The sequence below is a fragment of the Lampris incognitus genome, chromosome 2 (genome assembly GCF_029633865.1).
Source record: "Lampris incognitus isolate fLamInc1 chromosome 2, fLamInc1.hap2, whole genome shotgun sequence".
Classification (NCBI taxonomy): Eukaryota; Metazoa; Chordata; class Actinopteri; order Lampriformes; family Lampridae; genus Lampris; species Lampris incognitus.
In genome coordinates, this window is record NC_079212.1 from 17,905,723 (window position 1) to 17,926,020 (window position 20,298).

Consider the following 20,298-nt stretch of genomic DNA (forward strand, 5'->3'; position numbering starts at 1 on the left):
ACGTGCATGTGTGTGTGTTTGAGTATTTTATGGGATGCAACAGGGTCCCCATATTGTATATGTGTACACGCGAGCACTAGTCCACGAGCACTCCCAATTGTGTGCATGTTATAATGCACACACACGCATGCCTGCTGTGGGGGTGGATGGGATGTTGTGTAGCTGACAGCACCAGTAAGTTGCCGTGTCTTTGTTAGCCTCGTCACTCCCTCATCTCAACGATCTCTGCAAAACATGGACGTTTGCACCACGACAGTAATAGTGAACAGAAATCTGGGGGTTTCTGTTTCTAGACATCGACTGCTTCCTCCCTCGGGGCTCTTCAGCCAATGACTGCACAGCTACCAATGTTTTGCCTTATCTCTCCGATCATGCCGTATTGATTATTGGCTGATGTTTAGGGAGGGTTTCACCAACAGAGGCTGACAGTTGACTTGGGCCTGAGAGTGTGCAGCTCTATGAGAGCGTGACGAAGTCATTTTTTTTGTTTTCGGTACCATTATCTCGAGACTTCCTGTTGATCTGTGTCCTTCCTCCCCGCTGTGTTTTCCTCCAGCAGCCAATCTGCCTGTTACCACTGTTGTTTTTGCATTTTTTTTCTAAATACTACTCGCATCTACCAGTCAGTAGAGCCCTCCAGGTCGCTCCCACGTCGTTTCTTGTTTTATCTCTCCTATAAAAGCCTCCTCATTTTATCTCACTCCCTCACGAATGTCCCTGGGTCAGATGCGTTTACGCAATGTCCTCCCGGGCCGGCCACCCCACGCTGTATTTCATACCCAGCACCTCCCTCACCTCATCCCCTTTGCCCAGACTGGGCACGGCTGCTGACACTGGGCACTTGCAATGTGAGTTGAGTGGGGGAAAAAATAACCATCAAACCTGTTGGCAACCTGGAGGTAGGGTATTTTTTTGTTTTTGGCTTGGCTGTATCACCTCCTTACACCTCCCCTACACACATATGTACATAAATCCCCAACTGTTTTACAGGAATATCTGCATGTTAACCCGCCCCAGGTCCCCACATCTGTCTGCAACATGTGTCTCACACCTGTATGTATGCACGCATGTATGTTTGTGTATATGTCTGTGGGTGCACGTGCGTGCCCGTGCACGTGTGTGTGTGCCCGTGCACGTGCACGCATGCCGGCGACTGCTCCGCTGCTTTCCTGAAGCCTCCTCCCTACCTGTGTGGAATGCTAAGCAGCTTCCCCTGTTCCTCTCACCCTCCCAACGCTTTCCGCAGTCCCCTAAATGTTGAAAGGTTCCCTCTCAGCAACGTCATATGGAAAACAAGCGTGACAATCCCCTGGCTGCCACCCATCCACTTGCGGCGAATCAATTAGTGCGTCTTATTTTACCTTTTTTTTTCCATGACCGGGAAGTCGAAACAGGGGGGTGAAGCACTCGGGTGCTAAGAATGGTAACCAGATGTGGTGCTATTGGGCGCATGTGTGGGTCGGGCTGCAAGTCGAGGCCATGTGGACCCAGAATCGAGATTTCTCCCGGATTAACATCAATGGACGGCGCAGACTAACTCCATGGGTCTCTGCGGAGGAAATGCATCAGTCTGTCTGCGTCTTCCACATACAACTGATTTCAGACCTTGATTTGTCCAGGATGAGACAAGCGGCGGCTATGTCATGCTTTATTTTATTTTATTTTGAAGGTCAAGGGTTCGAGGGTGTCGTGTGCTGTGTTTCTGTAGCGAGCCTTTTTTCACTGTGTAAACTACTAATAAGACACGTTAGTCCCCAGCGAATGGGTCTGACCCTTCAGCCGAGCGGTTAGTGATGTCGCCTTGTGGTGCAGTCCACCCCATATCGAATCCCGCACCGGGCAAGAAAATAACCGGTTACAACTGTTTGAATGAAAAGCAATCTGAGACTGTCGCTGTGATTTGGAGCCATACAACTAGACTCGAGTGGACTTGTACAAGCTATGAAAGCTGTATTAGCAATGTGTATGATGATGGAGCATAACAGCAGATATTAGTTGTGCCATGATGTGCTTCGCTTTTATGCCAGCAATTATTTTGAGAAAGTGCACATATGGTTTTTGTTTTGCTTGCCCTGAGCAGAGTACAGAAAACAGCGAGACGTCAGCAAAATTGTGTTTCAGGGGGCATCTGGGTGGCGTGGTGGTCTATTCCGTTACCTACCAACACAGAGATCTCCGGTTCGAATCCCTGCGTTACCTCCAGCTTGGTCGGGCGTCCCTTCATACACAATTGGCCGTGTCTGCGGGTGGGAAACCGGATGTGAGTATGTGTCCTGGTCACTGAACGGCGCCCTCTCTGGACGGTCGGGGTGCCTGTTCAGGAGGGGAGGGGGAACTGGGGGGGGATTAGCGTGATCCTCCCACGTGCTACATCCCCCCAGGCGAAACTCCTCACTGTCAGGTGAAAAGAAGCAGCTGGCGACTCCACATGTATCGGAGGAGTCATATGGTAGTCTGCAGCCCTCCCTGGATCGGCAGAGGAGATGGAGCAATGACAGGGGCGGCTCGGAAGAGTGGGTGGATTGCCAAGAGTAAATTGGGGAGAAATAGGGGGGGAAATCCACCTCCCCCCCTCCAAAAAAAAAAATCGTGTTTCAGATTATACGAATAATTATCATCAGTCATGGGAAATTCATACGCTTTTATACCATCCTTTCAGAAGAGGACGGTTTCAAATGACACCTACATGAGATAATAGTGCACCTAATACGTTGCTTTATTGATCCCCTGTAGGGAAATTCCTCTTTTCCCTTGACCTCTTGACCCCTTCTCCATTGGGAGGTCAAAGTGCAGGGTCATCCACACAATATTCCCCCTGCAGCGGCTGATATTCAGTCTCTGACTTCATGGACGGTCTAATGAGATGGCTGCTGCGTGGACACCGACTTGAACCCGTCCTCTGGTTGAAGGACGGCCTCTCTGCTCCCTTCGTCAACCTCAGTGCCCATCATTGGCATAAAGCCAAATGAGGAGGAATGATGAAAAGGTGGGAGAGGAGGAAACCTTGGCTTGGCTAAGGGCCTTCACCTGTGTGTGAACTCCTCTGATAGCGGGGCGTGCTTCTTGGTGGTTATGATGGCAATAAACAAAAAATAAAATAAATAATAACAATAATAATAAAAATGCCATTACGCTTAACCTTACATTTCATCCTCTAGTTCTTTATAAGGTAACCATGCTAAAGTCCACCTGGTCCTGTCTCTTCCGTTTCACCCGCTTGTCTTTCAGCACCTGCTGACGATGCATGTTAATGGGCGAGGACAGACGAAGCCAAGCTAGCGTCGAGCCCGTCTGTGCTGCGTAGGATTTGGGCGTAGGCGAGGAAAACTGAAGCCAAACCCATCCTTCACCAGGAGACGCATATAACTGTGGGAAGTAAGAACACAAGGCAATGACCCAAAACCCCAAAATGTCATGTAAATTATTTATTAGGGTTATGATGTTCACAGCCACCGTCCCTTCTCCTTCCTGAAAAAGTTGCACGGGTGCTGCGCTCGATCCATTCTCGCAACATGATCAAAAATGCAAGAAGAAAAGAAAAGTGCAAGAATCAATGGGACATTTCTAATGCTTTTCACAATCTCCTGCGATTTCTGTCTTCATGGAGTATTCCCATTTGTGGATCTCTCATTTGGTATCTCATTGAGCTATTTTTTTCAATATGTCTACTGCTCCTTTGTGATGTGAATTATATCCAAGCTATGACTGCCAATCACTCCAGCTCCTCTTCAATACTCATTTCTTTACTTTCTTGCGCTCCTTTTCTCTCCTAAATGGACCCCCCTGGTTCCCATAACCTTTCCCTATACAAGCCAACTCATAGATTTAGCTTACTGTTTTGTTTCTGTGAGCCAAAACACTTTATCACTCCCTCCTCACTCACAGTTTTCCCCTTTTTTTCCGTCTTCCTTCAATCTGGCTCTCTAACACTTAACCCTTTTCTCAATTACTGTTCTTACCTGTCACTGAAAGGCATCAAGCGTTATCTGTTGTTATCTGTGATCTTTTGTCTTTTTCCACTTCAATTTCCTTCTAAATGAAACTTCATCTTTTTCTCGTTCCCGCCTTCACCACTGGCGTGTGTGTGTGTGTGTGTGTGTGTGTGTGTGTGTGTGTGTGTGTGTGTGTGTGTGTGTGTGTGTGTGTGTTTGTGTGTGTCTGTGTGTGTGTCTGTGTGCATGCATGACTAGGTTGAATTTGTCTCTGTGTGCACTTCCCTAGCCGGTATCACCATGGTGAGGGGTTTTGGTGCCATCGCTGTCTGCTGAATATATCTTGGCAGGGGTCAGGGTGCTGTGCCAATGTGCCCCAGTTCATAGGCCACCTGGCTCTGACGTCACTGCTGTACGCTGTCCCTGCCAACTCACATATGGAGCCCACATATGGGCCTCATCCATAAGAGATGGGTAGCCCGAAGGAGCCGGTGTCCCACCAGTTACACACACCCCGTCCATAGAATCTCCTTCTGCAGTGGCAATTGTCAGTGAACTGGTCATATTTCTGCAAAAAAAAAAAAAGATCTACACTTCAGTGTTCGTTTAAAATCCAACAGTATTTTAAAGCTGCAGTCCTGAAGATCTTCCTTTTTGTTTGAAGGAAAAGTAAACAGATGGTAAAAAATATAGTAAGGAAAAATATTATGAAATAAACTTAACAATTCATGTCAATGGTTGAAAATAATAATAATAAATAACAATAATAATAATAATAACAATAATAATAATAATAATAATAATGATAATAATAATAATAATAATGCGGCACGGTGGCGCAATGGTTAGCACGGTCGCCCCACAGTAAGAAGGTCCTGGGTTCGAGCCCCGGGGTAGTCCAACCTTTGGGTTGTTCCGGGTTGTCCTCTGTGTGGCATTTGCATGTTCTCCCCGTGTTTGTGTGGGTTTCCTCCGGGTGCTCTGGTTTCCTCCCACAGTCCAAAGACATAGGTCAGGTGAATCGGCCATATTAAATTGTCCCTAGGCGTGAATGTGTGTGTCGGCCCTGTGATGGTCTGGCAGCCTGTCCAGGGTGTCTCCGCGCCTGCCCCCTAATGACTGCTGGGATAATGGGCTCCAGCATCCCCGCAACGCTGAGAACAGGATAAGCGGTTTGGATAATGGATGGATGGGTTGAAAATAACTAAGATAGCCATATCTGTAAGTCAGTTTTTAAGCAGAATTGACAATTTAATTGATGACTTTATGAAACTACTCTAACCACTCAGAGAATTTCCCTGGATGTGTTGTGTAAATGCTCTGACGTCAAAGCCTGCTTAGCTCACGGCAAGCAAGACGCACCAGGACGGCAGGTCATCAAATCGATTGCTTTTTACACCATTTTCCTCCATTAAGGGACATTGTTACTCACTGCCTTCCCAGTCACTTTCCACCATCTTGCCTGCGGAAGTTGATTTCGGCTGATGTGTTTTGTCTCTTCTGTGTTGAAGAGTGACACCGGGGAAGTTTCTCAGCATTGAGTCTACGTGACGTCATGCATCGCTCTCCCAGCAGACTGCATGGCGTCTTCCTAGTGGCATTACAACAGACATACAAAGACATTCACCACTTTCTCATGAACGGTCAAACATCTCTGAAACCTTTCTTACTATTACAAGCTACCAACCCATACATGTATTTATGGTATATTTCTTACATCTTTAAACCATGGCCGTAATTTTGACGGTTTTGGCTTTTCAAAGTTTAATAACTTTTTTGGGGGGGGGGGATGATCCAGACCTGCCGCTCCGTGAATGCACCTAAAATCACATATATTTGCATTAAAATAAGTTTTAGACCAATTGAACACAAAAAAGTTATGATAAGATCTACCTAAAACGACTATGAGCGGTCAAAATGACGGCGCGTATTTTGCACGTCATCGTGCGCGTCGTCACTATTTACGACGTGTGTCGGTCGCATCAGTTTCCTTCGCGAAGTTCATTGCTCTGTCCTAGAAACACATTAGCGTTCTCCAGTGCAGAGTAATAGTCTAAACTTGATTTTTGATTACAACATGTCTGGTTACAGATGCCGTTTCCGACGCATCATGACTACCACCGAGGCGTTGCAGTATTCACTGGCGTTGGACAGAGGCCATTTTAAATTGTTTGAAAAATAATATTAAAGTTGTTAAATTTTTAATTTTGGAGTCAGTTAGTTTCTTAACAGACATACTTGTTCAGTGTTGTTATTTGATGGCGCCCTTACTCGTTGTATTACGGTAGATTCCGATGTGACGTCGCTACGTTCTCAGTGTGCGACAGTGTGTGTTGTAAGTGTGTTGTAAGAGTCGGTAGTAGAGAGCTAAGACCTGCTGTATTTGCCTAAATAAATATGCCTACCGTTAAAGGCTAAAGAGAAAACCGAGTCAAGCTTTGCTTATCCTCCATACCCAAGAAGAAGATTGCGCACCCCAGCTCAACAGGCTGTTGGCCCAGGCAGAGTTGGACACAAGCTAGCGTTCCAGAAGAAGTTTAACGCGAAGCATTACACGGAACTTCTACAGGCTGTGTGGACCAGCTTTGAGATAAGTGAGCGTTTATATCACAGAGTTTCTTAATCTTTGTTTATATTCTCGGAAGAAGTTTTACGCGACGTATTATGCGTTAGCCAATGAAGCTAACAAGCTAGCTTAGCAAAGAAAAAGTATAGCAAGCTTGTAGGCCACGGTAAAATTAGCGCGTTAGCAAAATGGCAAGCAGAGCAACAGGAGTCTTGGCACCGCAGCTTTTGTTCGACGGATCCGAAGATAAGTATGACCTTTGGGAAACAAGATTCCTAGGCTGTTTACATACTCTGAAGCTAAAAGAGACTATTTTACGTGAGCCCTCCGGCGCTAGCGAAGAACAGGTAGCTGAAGATAGGAGGAAGAATGCTGATTGCTATGCTGAGCTAAAAAGACTGATAGATGGTAAAAGCCTATCGCTGATAAGACATGAAGCCGCTGATGATGGCAGGAAGGCTCTGAGAATACTGAAAGAACATTACAATAATAAATTTGTACACGTCGTTGACCAAGCTACACATGGCAAATAGCGAGAACCTCATTACGACTCAGACATGCAGGCGAGACCATGAGTAATGGACTGACCGTAGCCATGATACTAGGCGGGCTAACAGACTCTTAAGCCGCTAGCCGTCCAGTTAACACAAAACGAAGATAACGTTATGTTCGCAGACTTTAAAAGAAGACTACGGGTCTATGAAGAGGCGGAGAAAATGAACACGGCAAGATCTACGGATAATGTGATGAAGACATGTGCAAGGCAAGGCCGAGGCCCCACCAAGACGCACACTAGCAACAGAAAAGATGAAGATGCCATCATGACGTGTTACAAGTGTGGAATAAAAGGGCACAAGGCAAGAACATTTTTTCGAAAAGTGTGGTGCAGTTACTGCAAAAATAATACACACCAAGAATCCCTGTGCAAGAAAAAGGGGGAACAAGATGGTGTCAGAAAAGTCGCGGAGGAACAAAATAGCGACCAAGACCATCTCTTCAAGGCCAAGCACACAAGGAACGAGAGACCACCAGACAACATGAAGATGAAAGGCATCATGGTGGATGCAGGAGCAACATCCCACATCGTGAACGACATCAGAAAGTTTAAAAGTTTCGACAACTCATTCCAGCTGGAGACCCATTCAGTGGAGTTAGCCGATGGCACCAAGTGCAGTGGAATAGCACAACGAAGAGGAACGGTGATGATATGTCTACTAGACAGCGCCGGGCGACAGCACAGAGCACAGCTACGGGATACACTGTACATGCCTTCATACCCACATGACATCTTTTCGGTGGCAAGAGCAACAAACGGAGGGGCGACAATCACTTTCAAGAAAGAGGACAGTCGCATGGTTACCAAGGACGGTAGCAGGTTTGACATCCACAAGAGTGGAAATTTGTATTACTTGCCAACTGTTGAGGAGAGTGTTGACCAATGTAAAGGGTGTCACGACATGCAAACTTGGCATGAAATTTTGGGTCATTGTAACTACAAAGATGTACAAAAATTACAAAGTGTAGTGAAAGGCATGGAGATAAAAGGAAGTGCAGTCAGACCATATCAGTTATGTGAAGTGTGTACACAGGGCAAATTCACCCAGACAAGAAATAGGGAGCCGGACAGAAAGGCTAAGAAACCCTTAGAACTAGTCCACACTGACTTAGCCGGTCCCACGCCAACACCAAGCATAGAAGGGTACAGATATGCACATTTTTTTACAGACGACTACTCAGGTACCGTGTTGGTGTATTTTCTAAGGTCCAAGAGTGATACAGTGCAAGCCACAGAAAGGTTCTTAGCAGACATAGCACCTTACGGAGAAGTCAAGTGTATCCGTTCATATAACGGCACTGAGTTTACAAGCCGAGACTTCCAGGCACTGTTAACCAAGAATAGGATTAGACACGAGACGTCTGCACCCTATTCGCCCCACCAAAATGGCACAGCAGAGAGAGGTTGGCGAACTCTCTATGATATGAGCAGATGCCTACTGATAGAAAGCGAGTTACCAGATAAGCTATGGAACTACGCTATGCAGAAAGCAGCTAATGTGAGGAACAGGTGCTACAGCAGGCGCACAAAGAAAGCGCCATACGAGCTGTTCACAGGCAAGAAACCAAACATATCCAAACTGCAGAAATTTGGATCAATGTGTTTTGCTTACAAGCAAGAGAAAGGGAAGATAGACTCTAGGTGCGAGCAAGGTGTTTTCATTGGCTATGATAAAAACAGCCCAGCTTATCTAGTGTACTATCCAGACACAGAGAGGGTCCAAAAGCACAGGTTGGTGAAATTCACAACCAAGACAGCCAAAGAAAAGGGAATCCAAACACCTGAGGCATACATAGAATATGGTGATAGGAATGTACATCCCAGGGTAAATGACAGCGAAGAAAATGTTGATGAAAATATGGAAAATGTACCAGGTCAGGATGTTCAGAGTGGAGTTTCTGGGACTTTCCCTGAACAGACTGAATGCACACAGCCAGGCAAAGTCGCCCAGATTGTAATCAGCAGGAACCCACCGCGAACCAAGAGGAAACCAGCTTACCAACAGGAATTCAAGACTGAGGATACAGAGGACAAATTGTGAACATGCATGGACTCTTGAGAGCAGTATGCGACATTCCTCAAACCTACCAGGACGCCATAGCGTCAACCAAATCAAGGCAGTGGAAAAACGCCATGAACGAGGAGATGCGATCACTGGAGGAGAACGAGACCTTCAGCCTCACCCAGTTGCCACCAGGTAAACAGGCAGTGGGGGGGTAGATGGGTCTACACACTCAAGTGTGACATTGATTGATCTGATAAGTACAAGGTGAGATTCGTAGCAAAAGGCTACAGTCAGAAACCAGGAACTGACTACGAGGAGACATTTTCACCCACAGCTGATATGACAAATGTAAGAGTGGTCATGCAGAAGGCAGCGCAGGAGAACCTAGTCTTACACCAGATGGACGTTAAGACAGCCTATTTGCATGCACCAATTGACTGTGAAATCTATATAGAGCAACCAGAAGGTTATGAGAAAAAGTCAGAAACGTGTGAAAAGGTAGTATGCGAGTTGCATAAGTCTCTCTATGGTCTAAAGCAATCAGGCAGAAACTGAAATGCTATGTTACATACATGTTTGTGTGAAAATGGTTTTGTACAGAATCCCGCTGTTCACTGTGTGTATACAAGAGAAAAACATAATGGAAAGGTAATCTTCGAATACTGTCCTACTGAGCAAATGATCGCTGATGTAATGACAAAGCCAGCCACCAAGCTAAAGCTAAAGAGGCTTGCTCAAGACATGTTTGGCACTTAGAAGTGCAGTGTGTTCTCGTTGTCAAGGTAAAGAAGAAGCCTTATTTTTGTTGTGTTGTTTCCCAGGTAATCCAATGAGCTAAGAGCGAGTGGGGGTGTTAAGTGTTGTTATTTGATGGCGCCCTTACTCATTGTATTACGGTAGATTCAGATGCGACGTCGCCACGTTCTCAGTGTGCGACAGTGTGTTGTAAGAGTCGGTAGTAAAGCGCTAAGACCTGCTGTATTTGCCTAAATAAATATGCCTACCGTTAAAGGCTAAAGAGAAAACCGAATCAAGCTTTGCTTATCCTCCATACGCAAGAAGATTGCGCACCCCAGCTCAACAATACTAACTACTACTAACATATGTAATGCATTAATATCTCAATTGGGTATTTATTTTCACAAAATATACAGTTTAAAAACCGTGGCGGTCAAAATGACCGTGCACGGTCGTTCTAGTTGTTTTTAAGTTCCGGTCATTGTTTGGGACTGTTTCAATATATATTTTCAGTTCTTTTTTTACATTTCACTTTTCATAAGCCTGGTTACGTTTGTTAGATTAGCAATATGCGTTTTTTGTTATGTTTTTCAGGTAATATTTTCACTTTCTGTTTTGCTATTCAAGTTCGACCATGTCTCTCTGGAGTTTAAATTGTTTAAAAATAGTATTATAGTTGTTAAAATGTTAATTTTGGTGTCAGTCATTTCCTAACAGACATACTAACATTTGCAATGCATTAATATTTCAATTGGGTATTTTTCTTGATAGAATATAAAGTTAAAAAAACGGTTGTCATTTTGACGGCCCATGGCCGTTTTAGGTAGGAGTGAAATCCAGGTCGTTTTAGTTTAACTTACTGACACCTTTGGTGATCCAGGTAATTCATTGCTGTTTGTCAATTCTAAATTCAAGAGATCTATGTGAAACGAAACAGTCTCATGTGTGGTTGACCTTTCCAACCGCCAAACAAATGAACAAATTAAGTTAACTTGTTAACTAAGGTTCGGGAGCAGGGCCATGCCACAACCACTCCTCTTCTCACCTGGCAAGCCTGCGTGCACCTGGTCAACCCATCCAGCACCATTTGTCGCCATTCTCTCGATGACCGACTGTGCTTTGTGCCTGCACTCATCGCATTAATTCAAAATAGCAAATCCTGAACAGCAAATCAATCCATACGATTCAGCCGACGATCTACTCGACAGCGATTCTTTTCCAATCATGTCAATTCTCACAGCAGACCAAAGGGGCCTGCCTCACAACCAACTCCCAATATCCCTCCTTGGCGCACTCGAGGTACGCCTTCATCGCATTGGCCATCTCCACTTCCACATCCCTAAACAAACATCAGGACCGTCGTTCGCCTTCAAAGTGCCCTAGAGAGGAAATTAATTCCCTTCAGTCGCTCCGACAATAAAACTAGGTTGTTTCAGCTTTGCTTGGCATCCACCAACACTCCAGCCACAGCAAACTCTGAGCCTCCAGCGCTTGCGGTATCCCCACCTGAGCTACCCATCTCCGGGATCATCAGTCTTGAAGTCATGGTGCTTCCTCCTCCTGGGCCACAGCCAGCATCATCAGCCTCCCCTAGAGGGGGCCAGGTCATATTTCCCCCTGTGCCTGCTTCCTCCATGTCTGATTTCTCTCAGCTCACCACATCTTTCTTTTCATCCCTGTTTGCAGGCTTCACAAAATCGCCATGCGCATACATCCTTCTATCCCATCATCCAGTCCTCTACCCTTTCTTTAGCCATACACAGCAACACGACTCCTACTACTTCTAATATTTCCCTAACAGCCAACACGGCAATCCAACAGCCTCACCCAGTGACATGTCAGATGAACCAAACTGAATCATTTCAGCCTCCTCCTCCATTTCCTAATGGTCTATCATTTTTCCCTTCCCTCCCCAACACCCAAATGTTTTTCTACATGTAACAATCTTTTCACCCTAGCCACAGCAACGCCACCCCTGTAACCAGCTTCGTCATTCAATCACCCTTCTCCTGTTCCTCCAGCTTTACACCAGCAAATCCTCTCCAGTAACTATATAGATCTAACACAGCTCCTCAGCCGTCCCTCACCAATATCAGCCAGCCAAGGGAACTGCAGACTAGCCAAGGCTTAATGCAGTTTAGTCATTCGGTTCATTCCCGGTCAAAAGACATCACTCCCACCGAATTCACTCTAGCATTTTCATTATACTGAGACATAATCTGCTCAGCGTATCCAGACCGAAGGTCTGAGCTTGACGACTACCTCTCAGTCATTCTTGATATGGCCTTAAGCTTTGGAGGGACGGTCTTTTACAGCTATAATGTTCTTTTTGTTACACAGGCAGCATGGAGTTTACAGTTTAACCAGCGGACTTACTGGGGCGTCTTAGATTCAGAAATATACTGCCGCATTTTTGCAGCTCGCATATCACTCTCCTGCCACTTATGTGGAGCCCCCTCACATCCGGCTACAACATGCAGGGTCATCATCCCCCTTCCTTCACGCCACTTTTCCTCGCGCAGTACCCCAGTATTTAGCCGCTTGTCTCCCGCAGTACTGCCACCTCCCATCATCCCTAAGCCCATCGACATACCCCACGGTTAATGTTCCCACCCCCAAGGGCATTGACAAATGGGGGACAGCCAGTCCTCTATCAGGGAGGCAGGATGCAGTGCAATAACTTAAAACGATCTAGGCTGCTCCCTTTCCAACAGTAGACAACTCTTGCACACCTGCTCCTTCTGTGGCAGTGCCCATGCAAGAAATAGCTGTCCCCACAATCCAACCACATCAGCAGTCTAACTAGCAAAGCACCTTGGTACACTTATCAAGTCACCCCTCCATCCTCACCTCCATACCTTGGACTTTCTACTTTTACCAAAACTTTCTCGGAACTCGGTGTCCCACTTTCCAAAGAGGGAACTTCAGGGCCTTGCACTTCCATAGACTGGACTCTATCTCCTTCCAGGCATCTCTGCCCCTCAAGATGCAGTGCGTCACACTGCTTCTGTCGAATTATCTGCCAGCAGGCACATGCACAAAGCAGCAACTGCTAGCTTTCTCGGCCACCTCAATTATACTATATGCATAATTCCCCAAGGGAAACCATTCCTATCCAACTTTCTAACAAAGCAGCAGCCATCTCTCCATGACAGAGTCACACTAGACGACACATGCAAACTGGAAATGCAACTCTGGTAACAATTCTTGTCTTCCTGGAATGGCGTTTCTTTTTTCTACATCGACTACATTGACTACATTCGACTTTATTCCGATTCAGCTCCTACCATAAGCTTCAGGGGTTACTATTGCAGGAGATGGTTTGCTTCCAAATGGCCCCCAGATTTCAGTTCTCTTGACCTACAGTCCGTTTTCCCCTCGTCAACACTCCATGAGCTGTACCCCATCATAATAGCCGCCATTTTGGGGGCATGAATAGTCTAGGAAGTCTATACTCATCCACTCAGACAGCACAGCAGTAGTAGAGATCACAAACAAGGTTGATCTCATTCTCCAGTAGTTCCTACGCAGACTCACATTAATCTCTGCATAACATCTGTTCCTCCTCCGCACAGCACATGTCCCCGGGCACCACAACTGCATTGCTGATTCATTCTCAATTCTCATTTCAGAAATTTAGATGTACACTCTCAGCCTACCTAACTGGCTGGAACTGTTTCAAGGCATATCTTGGCACCTACCAACTGTCCTTTTCCTCAATAGATGTTATGTCTATATGCAACTTTATCACCCATGCTCATTCCACTCAAAAATCTGCTCCTCCACCATCCAGACTTACGTGTCAGGAATCAACTTTTTCTTCAAACTGGTCACTGGCAATCACTGTCCCTCTGCTCCTATACCTACATCTCCATGCTTCTGAAAGGCTTTTGAAAACAAGAACCCTCTCTGCAAAGCGCTTGCCACTCACATCCGATATTCTCAGCCTCTGCATCCTTTCGCTACGATCAGGCTACTCATCTCCCTCAGTCAACCTAACCTTAGAACCCATGTTCTTGCTGGCCTTTTTCGGCTTCTTACAGTGCTCTGAATTCGCTCCAACTTCTTCTACCCATAAGCCATCTATTCATCTCAGTCTGTTAGACAACACTATTCACACCCCTGACTCTCATATTTCCATTCGGGAGAAGTTAAACTGACCAGTTAGGAGCTTCACTTCCCATATACATCTTCCGTCTAGACACCTCAGGCCATATAAGCAACTGTCTAAATATATCTGCCCAGGTATGCTGAAAACACCTCATCTCAAGACCCGTTCTTTCTTATTGAAACCAGGAAAATGGCCACCAGATTCTGGTTTAACAAGCATTTCCAACAAATTCTTTGCATCCACAGCATATCTCCAGAACACTATTCTGTCCATTCCTTCTGCATCGGAGCAGCTTCCACGGCAGCCAGACTGGATATCTCAGATCAAATAATTCAAGTACTCGGTTGCTGGTCATCTCAGGCATATCATTCTTACATTCCCAATAATCTCAATGACCTCCATCAAGCCTATGCTCACCTCAGCTCCATCTAATCCGACTTTTTGGGGGTCCATAGTCGGCTCGGGAAAACCATCACCAGAGATGGAACTCCCACTCAAAGGTGTAAAATCCAGATCCAGAAAGTTAAAATCCAAACCATGTATTTGCTCTACTCATGCACTACACCAGCAGATTCTAGTCAACACCACTCCTCAACTAGGTAGGGAAAACTAGTTAATGAAATCAGCTGGTTTAGTAACATGGTTGGAGCAAATACACAGTTTGGACATTTACTTTCTGGACCTGGTTTTTACACCTCTGCTCCCACTCCAAGCCTCCTTCTCCCCAGCCACTGTATGTCAAGATCTCCCAGACCAGCCCAATCAGACGACCTCCACATCCATTCTCACCCTCACTTCCATTATTCATCCCGATCATCCAATACTTCCTCTCCTCATTAAACCTGTAAACTCACATTGTTGTGGCGTGGTCCTTGCTGATGAAACAAAATAAAAACCCAATACAAACATGGTTAAACTCGAGAATCAACTATTAATGATGTATTTACTATCTGTAGGTAAAGGGCTTCTCCAAGCTTGGTCTGCCATAGCAGATTGCCTTTACTTCTCCAACTTGCTGCTATACCAGCCTCCTTCTTCGGAATTTGGCTTAAGTTAGATGTAAAAAGATGTAATTTTTCCTTGCAAAAGCCCAGCAGTCAGTAGCCATTAAAACGAGCAACTACAAAAGTATTAATGACATGTATATTTATGGATTGGCTGTTGTTTTAAATATGGCAGTGATAGAAAATATCAAAAAGCACATCTGTTTGCATGTAAATCTTCAGGACCGCAAGCTTCTTCTTTAAATGTACCTTAAATGAGGGGGGAACCTGTCAACCTGTCAACAGTATGCAGTCGCAACACTTAAAGTAATTTTTGATTTTTGATTTTCTTGGTTTTGATTTTGAGATACTTTATTGATCCCCGTGGGGAAATTACGTTCTGCATTTAACCCATCCTAGCTGTGAGGCTAGGAGCTGTGGGCAGCTGCCGTGCAGCACCCGGGGACCAGCTCTAGTTTGTCTTGCCATGCCTCGGTCAAGGGCACAGACAGCAGTATTAACCCTAACATGCATGTCTTTTTGATCGTGGGGGAAACCGGAGCACCCGGAGAAAACCCACCACAGACACGGGGAGAACATGCAAACTCCACACAGAGGACGACCTGGGATGACCCCCCAAAGTTAGACAATTGTAGGGTTCGAACCCAGGACCTTCTTGCTGTGAGGCGACAGCGCTAACCACTGTGCCACCATGCTGCAATTCAAGTTAGAAATATGATTCCTAGTTTAAAAACATATTGTCATACGTACATAAACACATGCATGCAAACACACATACATATATAGATAGGAGAACAGAATAGGTACAGGTAAAAAGAATTATAAAACTGAAACTACTAGATACATATGTTCTAACAAGTGAGACCACTCACTGCTAACAAACATACTTACATACAAACATAGAAATGAAAGACACTCATTACTTGGCAAAACTAAGTCAATATTCTCCCTGAAGTGGACGGATTTTAGCACACGAAAATGAATGACAGTCTTCTTTTGCTGACTTTTTATTTCCAAGAATCTTATCTGGTACCTTAATTACCTTAATGGCCAATCAATTTGACACGCTAATCCATCTGACAGAAACCAAATACCAACTACCGGCCCCGGGATTACCGAAGAGCACCCCTGTGACACATTGCATATTACATATTGAAAGAAAAACACTCAGTGATACCTATTCGACCTCTCTGTGAAAGTCATCAGCTATTCCTTATTTGACCAAAACTTGTATGGAACTTCAGTGAACATGTTTAAAATGCTATTTGAGAGATAGCTTTAAGTCGTTCTCAACTTAACAGATATTTTCAATGTATTTGGCTGCCCCATAATGTCACATCTGAAGCCTCTGTGGGATAATTAGAACATTACGTCCACTTTATTAATTATTAGGTGAACGGAAGTTCATTATTTAAAAAAATGTTCAATTCACAACAAGTTGCACATTGCCTTCACCCTTTCAAATGAAAAGCAGGCAGTCCACCCTCTTTTTTACAGTGTAAGGAGGTTATGATGTGTCTTCACCAACGAAAATTTAGATGCAACAACAATTGACATGTGCATGCATGCATACATGCATCTCTACATACATGCATGTGTAGGTAATAAATATCGCAAAATTGAGGCACCTTGTGTTTAAGTGTATACCTTTTCCAAGAGCAAAATTGCAATTCTATTCTTCTGGCTGCCAAAAAAAACAACAACAAAAAAACAAAAAACGGAAAAACTGCCATATAAACACAAACAATACTGTCAGTTTGTTTCATGTTGTATATTTTGTTTTTTGCTGAGTTTAATTTCAATCTTTGTGTTGTTTTGAGCCCCATGGTTATGTAAGAGTTGTATAACATTATCGTACTATGCCCACCAAGAAATGTTCATTATGCTCATTTAAGTCGGGGGCCCTAGTGTCTACAAGTTATTTACATGCTTGAAGTTTATCTGCTTGCTTTGCTGTATCTACTGTTGTTGTAAAATATGAAAACCAATAAACACATTTTAAAAAAATACATATTTAATTCACATCTGCCATATTGCCCGAATTCGTATTTGTGGTCAATCTTACTTTGAGGTAATTACCGATCATCTCAAAGTTATCCCACACTAATATTTAATCAGATATTCCTGGTAAGTTTACAGTAATAACAGGAATAACTTGGCAGACGCTCATGTCCTTCTTCTTCTTTTTTAACTTTAGGCTGCCACCACATGCCATCTTCTTTTCTAAATACCTTATGATGATATATATATATATATATATATATATATAATTACAATAATATATAAATACCTTATGAAAAAGCGGTATCTTCATTTTATAGGGTATTACTATCGTAATTTGATAATTTAATGATTTCCCTATGCATGAGGGAATTTGGTTGTTACACCAGCAGGTAGGAAGGAAAAAAGAACAGGTACAGTGCTTAAAAGAATAAAGATTTCAAAGTAAGAGGTAAACCAAGATAAAACATGTACTAAAAATACTAGATATGTAAAATGAGACCATGAACTGCAACCAAATGTATACACACATACATACTACATGCATGCATGCATACATAAGGTGTGTGCATACATAAGTAAGGTGTGTATATACATACATACTACATACATACATACAAGGTGTATGCAGTATGTAGGTGTGCCCAATGTAGTATTATGCAAAATACACATGCAAATGGCATCAGACAGCTCAATATGCAAAACAATAATGTAAACGCAGTAAAAACAGTAATGGTAGCAGCAATATTAACATCTACGTGCGATACCGTCCATGTGCAGTTTGTGTACACTGTACAGTATTACTGCAGAAAGGTGATACACCCTTTTAGCCTGTAGGCCCTTGCAAAACAAGTCACTGTTTGCTTTTCAAAGCCCTCCTCAGGTTAACTAAAAATAAACACCGTGGCATCTTTCTACTCTAATATTGTCGCTGACATCCGTCTGCACGGCTGCAGACGGTGCCTGCGCCCCCCTCCCTCTCGCGGGGTGGTTGTAGTCTAACTGTAGTCCATATCCGGGAGGTGCGTCGTAGGCATGAGCGCAGCGACGTGAGCCCATTTACTACTTTACCCAGAAGCCCCATCGCTTTAACTTACAAGCTGGCTGCTTGCGCTCCGGGAGTGTTTCCCATTTAAACAAACAGTGCCGAAGATGGCGGAGAGTTAAAGGTGTAAAGAAGAAATAATTGATGCGGTAGAGAGAGACACACGTCTGCTTGGTAAGACCGTCCTTTGATTGCTCTCCGCCGTAATTGTAAGTGCTCAAGTTTGGCGTTGCATTGAGCGGAATTTGTCCTCGTTGGGTAGGGAGGCAAAACGCGCAGACTTGGGCTTTCCAGCGACAGCGCACACAATATTGGCACCGCCGGAACGAGGGGGCACCGTGCATGGTCATTTATTTATGTGACAGCTGAAGATACAGAAGAGCGTTCACCGTGTTGAAGAAGTTCAACATGTTGGTCTCCGGCTGGGGTATTTGAACGAATCGGTGTGGGCAGGATTGAACTTATCGGCACGCTGTAAGTCCACAAGGCGAGATCAGCGTTAACAGTGGACATCGCGAACTTTTAGAGAACGCATACATAGGACACACAACAGCGCGCGCGCGGCGCGCGCATACACACACGCACATTGTAGAGGACTTGACAACTATTCAAATGGTCGAAAGATATATTAGAGTTCATACGAATTGTATAAATATACGATATAGTCATATAGCCTCTCCAGCTGGCGTACGAAACTGCTGCTGTGGGTAGTGTAGACGGAGACGCTGTAGCGCACGCAGCTGAGCCCGGCGCCACTATCTTGTCGCAATATTAAAAATTTAGACGGAAAATTGTTGGGAGTTTTGTGGGAGGAGGAGGAGGGGGGGTGTCTATATATCATATTCGGCCTTTAACGGCATCACGTTTGGAAGAGCCGATTTTTACCGCTGCACTATTATCTGATACTGGTTTTTACAAAACCCCGATCCGATGCGAGGGGAGAGAAAGGCGATGCCATGCCGTCCTGTCCCCTACGTCGGCTGTCCGTCAGCTGGGGTCCCGGCCGCTGACAGAACATCATGGACGTCTTTCCCCGTTGGCTGTTTCTCGGCTGTGCAAGTGAATTTCTTGTAGAATACATGCACGGGTTTTATTTATTTATTTGTTTATTTTTAGCAAATGCCGGCATGCATTTATGGAAATATGCACGCGCCGTGTGTGTTTGTGTACCGTGTAGGTGAGTTTTTGGTGCTGTAGAGGGAAATTAACCGGTCACGTAATTCTCTGCACAAGACAGCCGGTCCTCTAAGCAGCTGTTGACGGCACTGTCATTCGCTATATTATACAAACGGGTCTCGCTCTGCTTCTGCTTGGAAGCACGTAGGAACACAAGTTGGAAGCGGTGCATACAGTGAGTATGTGGCTCGTGTGGACAGGGCTGGGGGTGGGGGGGGATGTGCGAAGCAAAGCCAGACTGAGTTAATTATAAAAGTCCTGTTTATATTTAGCAATGTGTCGTCGGCTTTGTTCCCGAGTGAAGTGGTTGCCTGTTGCCCATGTAAAAGTGGTATGGAGAAGAGGAGCTGGAGGCTTGTGGCACAGCACCCATCTAACAGACTTACAACTGTATAGCCCCCCCAACCCCCCCTCCACCCCCCCAACCCCCATTAAAGACACACTTGCGGACGTGCAGGCTTACCCGCCACCTCATCTTATGCTCGCTCACCAAGGGACCCTAAATTGAAGGGACCGGAGAGAGGCGAGTCACAGGCGGGCAGCTAGGCCTCCATTTAGGCTAGGCGCCCGCCAGGGGAAGATGGCTCGACGGATTGCGGGATGAATGGATCGACAAGGAGGAGGCTGACAGTGATGTATGATGTTTGCTGAATGGAAAAAAAGGGGGGATAGAGGTTAGTGGAGGATACTAGTGACTGGGTCAGACGCTGGGGGTAGGGATCGGTGCAGGGATGGGCCTGACGAGGCGGAGCCGGGAGCAGGACTCAGAAAAGATGGGGAAACATGGGAGGAGGTGGGGTGGGGGGTGAAGGGGTGGAGTCCCTCGCGGTGGGTGGGTGGAGGGGAGGAGCACAGGTAGAGCCACCTGCTGGAATCCTGCCCGGTGTTTGGTCTTTTGTGTCCCTCATCGTCTTTTGTTCTTCATGTTGCTGTGCGCAGTCATCAGAGGCCTTTTTCATTTTTTGTTTTGCTTCTACTTTTAGTTTTGTTGTCTCAGACTCTAATAGGGTGCATTCTTTGCCTTCTCTCGCTCTCTCACTTTGTCTGTGTGTGTGTGTGTGTCTCTCTCTCTCACTCTCTCTCTCTCACTCTTTTTGTCTTTCTCTCTATGGTGTGTCTATGACATTGTCCCCTGGCTGCAGTATGGGTAGCTGAACTGTTGTC

The 20,298-nt window shown here is 45.1% G+C and overlaps 1 protein-coding gene across 1 annotated transcript in view; it reads left to right on the top strand.

Moving 5' to 3' along the window:
* Positions 1–18,060: 18,060 nt before the first annotated feature.
* Positions 18,061–20,298, top strand: part of LOC130129017 (nuclear receptor coactivator 3-like) — a 63,082-nt gene continuing 60,844 nt past the window's right edge. Inside the window, 1 exon segment of the mRNA XM_056298815.1 lies at positions 18,061–18,132. The gene's annotated coding sequence lies outside the window, so the exon portion shown is untranslated.